Here is a 4,612-nt window from a genome sequence, read left to right on the forward strand (position 1 = left end):
TATAAAAATTTATTTTTTGAATTTATCGCGGATATCGTCGATCACCTTGAAAAATACTTGATGTATGTTTTTCTTTTCATTTTCTTTTCATCGTTCAACACCGATTTGACCTCTTCGTTATAGTGTTTTATAAATAATGCGTTGTAATCCGCGGGACAACAACGATTGCCTCGTCATCTCGCTAAGGTGTTTAGCCCTGTTTACTCAGTAATTTTACGCATCGTGGAACGTACACATGCTCGTTTTGTTCGCCATGCGGCATTTGATTATGCACCTACAAATATATGTAAATAAGATGGCCACTTGAAAATTGCGCATACTTTTTTAAAAGTCATCGTACGATACGTTTATAAATTGACTCGACAATTACGATCGACAATTCAAAGTAATTAGTTGCAAAATACAGCATTGTAGACAGCGTTATATTAGATTAATAATAAAATATTAATTTCTAGATTTTAATCCTATCTTTATAAACAAATTCAGTTAAAATTTTTGACATATTAATTATATTAAGATTATTTGTGATTTTGATGTTTAATCCTTCTGTTAATACATGTATAATTTTTTTCAAAAATTAGTAATTAGAAAGATCGAAAAAACGTTTATTGTATCTTTAAAAATAAACTAGTTTATTACAACATACATACAAGAATTAGTTTTTTATCTATAAATTAATCCAAAACGTTCCGTGTTTTTTGACCTTTCTAGTTATTAATTTTTATTTAGCAATCTCGAGCTACATATTTTACATATTCATTTAATTTTTTTCATTTTTTTCACTACTATATTTTATAAGGCTTTCATTAAAAATATAAAAATAAAAATTTATGCAAAAGCGTTCTTTATTATTCGAAGAATTTTTGAGGTATTCATAACGAAATTCATCACAAAAAAATCAAAATTTTGTACTATTTAAAATTCAATACATAAATATCTATGCATTGACGAAAAGGTCAATTTATGTAGTACTGACATTCGGAAAGTTTTTTTTGTCATGAAACTCTTGGAATCGATTCTTCTCGATCGATCTGGAACACCTTGTATAGAAATTGAATTGCATCGCAAGAGAATTTTAATCTGACCATTAATGCCGAAATGATTGATCGTCAGATTGTAAATTAACGAAATAATAAGCAAGATCTGGAAGAATGACGTTTCAATCGGGTTTTGCATTGCATTGCATACGAGACGACGCGATTGTACCGATTGTACTCAAACAGTTCGGTCGCTTTGTCGGTCCCGCGGTATCACCTGGAACAGCTGAAACTTACGTTCACCACGTGTTCGCGTCATTAAGAACGTAGGCTTCACTTTGTAACAGGTTGGACGCTCCTCTCAATATTATTAGCAGCACGCTTCTCGTTCTTGGCATATCATCTTTGCGCTGTTCCCATCCCCCCATGATGAATTTCATAAACTATATACTTTTTAAATCTTTATCTTTCTATCCGCGTTTCTTACAAATCTCTCCTCTCTCGCTTCATTCTTTTTCTTTTTTCTATCACGCGACACAGCCGGCTTCGACGCGAAATATCAAATTCATCAAAAGAGCAAAGATCGTTGTAGAAATAACCCGCAGGTATTATTCTTCGACCAGACGAGTCTCGACGTGTACCTATATACATTTCTCTCCTTATTCCTCTCCTTTTTCTAGTACGGACGAGAGAGGAAGTGAAGGAGAAGGAGGCAAGGGATGAGATAGAGAAAGAAATCGCTCGATCAGCTGCGACGCGAATGTTTATCGACACGAAGTGTAATCGTCGCACAGCGATTTCCTTTGTATCCCAAACTCCCGCGCTCGTTCAGCCGCGCGAGGCAAAGGGCGAGGGAGGGGGAAGGGAAAGGGAGAAAGAAAAATCGAGAAAAGGGATGATTGAGAACCACTTGTAGGAGGACAGCTGCGCTCTGCGAGCGCATCTGCTGTCGGTTGCGCGGGCACGCGCTCACATATACATATACTTACGCTTACGAGTTGTGCTCTGTGAGTGCGATGAGAAAACGCATACGAATGCATACCTCTTCCTCCTCCGCATACCTCATCCTCTACCTAGAGATATAAAAATAAAAAATTCAAATTCAAATTCAATTTTTACAATTACTTACGGTAAAATTGCAGTAAAATGATAATTTATTGGTAATTTTGCTATATTTATTGTCTTTATAGTGTTATATATTGTACTAAATAGTCTATATGTCCCTACTCTTTAAATCTGAATCACTGATAATCAATGAATTAAATGTGAGAGTCCTAATTTAACTAATCTTTATAGTGTGATCTAATAACCTTGTTTTAATGTTTAAATTCAATGAATACGGTATTGAAAGATTAAAATTAACGTGCAAATATCAATATTTTAGTTATATAATGCTCAAACATTCTTTCTTTTTTTTAACTTCATCACTGAATTTCACTGATTATCAGTGCAAAGTATGCCACTGGGTAATTAGTGACTATCCATTGATTCAGATTTAGAGAGTACTTATGTAAAAAATAAAACAATATTCTTCTAATAATCCTAATAGGACTCACTGATTGAATAACAGGGTTATTGACGAGATCTAAACATATAATTTAATTGTAACAAAACGTATCTGTATGGCACATAGACTCATGCTTAAGTATGTGGCTAATTGCCGACTGATGCTGTTGATCGTGATGTCGTAAACGGATGTGTGTCAATTGTCCACATCATTAATTAGTTAATTAAAAAAATTATAATCTCATTGGTAAAGCAGTGAAAAATTACTAGGAACAGGCCGATGTGAGTGGTGTGTGGAATTGAACTGTCAAAGTACAAGTCGTAAATCGTTCCTGATTTGTCATCCCTGCCTTAAACGTTGTCGGTTATTGGTTGTCTAATTATTACATCAATATACAACTGAACAAAATATAACTGAAATAACGTCTACTAATCATATAATGTTATTCCTAATAAAAAACTGAGACGAAAAGTCCTCTACCATTTTGCAATTTTCGCAAAATTTTTTTTTAGTTACCTAATGAGCAATATGTATAAAATTGTCTGTATGACAGCTTTAAGATACCTTTAAGAGTTCTTTAAGAAAAATCTTCAAAATATTTCACAAAGAACACGAAAAGATATCTTAAAATTGTCTTATACATCAATTTTATCCGTTCGGCAATATTTAGAAATTAATATCTCGTTAACTGTTACAAAAATTGCATAGAAGACTTTTCAATTTAGTTTTTTATTAGGAATAACACTGTATAATTAGTGGGCGTTATTTCAGTTACATCCTGTATAGCATCAACATAAAAATTTTAGTTAACAAAGCATTTTTAACAAAAGCGTAAACGAAATTTCTGGAAGGCGAAAATTGAAACATAAAAATATGAAAAAAGCGTAAATACTTCTTTTACATTTCATTGTTCCAATTTTTGCTTTCTAGAAGTTTTGTTCACGTTCTTCTGTTACTCTTCCATTATATCCGATTTATGCCCCGATTTTTATTTTCGTAAGGGTTAATGACTAAATATATCAAATTACTCTATCTTTTACATCAAATTATTTTATTTTCTTAATTTTTTTAAATTACTATTTTATCAACCTTAAAAAATTACCAAGTAATTTACCGTAATTTACCGAGTAAGTTATTGTCAAACTGGGTCATTTTCATCTCTACTTTCTTTTCGCTACTCTTTTTCTCACCATATTTCTATGTCTCTTTTTCTGCTTTTCTTCCTTCTTCGATCGCCCGCGCAATCTCTTTTCCCTTCTCTTTTCTTCCTCTCTCTTTTTCTCTTTTTCTAATGTTTTCTTCTTCGAAACTCGACGGATTGCAAGTCGGTTTAACGACGAATTGCAATCCGTCGAGTTTCATTGCAATCATCATATCCTGAGATTATCAAGTCTTTTTTGTCTGTTTAAAACGTTTTTAATCTATAATTGATCCTTTTGTCATATCTTCTCCCTCTGCCTGAATTTCTTTTACTCAACCCAACTTTTTTTTTATTGCGATTCTTCCAAAAAAATATGGCCAAATTCAGAGTTAGTTTTCAACATTTCAATTACATTACTAAATTATAGCCTAGGCTTTTTAACACACTCAAATGGTAAAACCTTATTTAATAAAAATTAAAATTTGAGCAAAAAAGCGAAGGTGCAATTTGAGAGAAAAATTTCGCTCACGCAAGAAAAAACTTAAATTGCAGACAGAGAATTAATAATTATTTTTTCATATTTTATATATCTTCGATATGAGGGAACGATATACTTTTGTACGTTTGAAGGAATTTTGCACTTCATTCCGCATACGCAAGAGGCATCACTTTTCGAATTTATTGCATCAACGTGTCCGCCTTTTTTCGTAGAATATTTTGAAATTATATAACTATATTGAGTCGCATTATGCTTGTATGAACCATTGTATTTCATTCTATCGACCTTACATGAAAGTGAAGTGGCTTACGCCCTAAAATGTCACATAAACTATTCTCTATTCTATTCGGTGCCATTTTGCTTTTAAACTGCGTCCTAAATCGTCTTCACTTCTTCCTCTGCACGCTTTCTACCCCCTCTCCTTACTCTCTCTCTCTCTCTCTCTCTCTCTGANACTCGACCCGAAAGGCCACAACGGAGGGAGTAGG

This window comes from Atta cephalotes, assembly GCF_000143395.1.
Source record: "Atta cephalotes unplaced genomic scaffold scaffold00076, whole genome shotgun sequence".
NCBI lineage: Eukaryota > Metazoa > Arthropoda > Insecta > Hymenoptera > Formicidae > Atta > Atta cephalotes.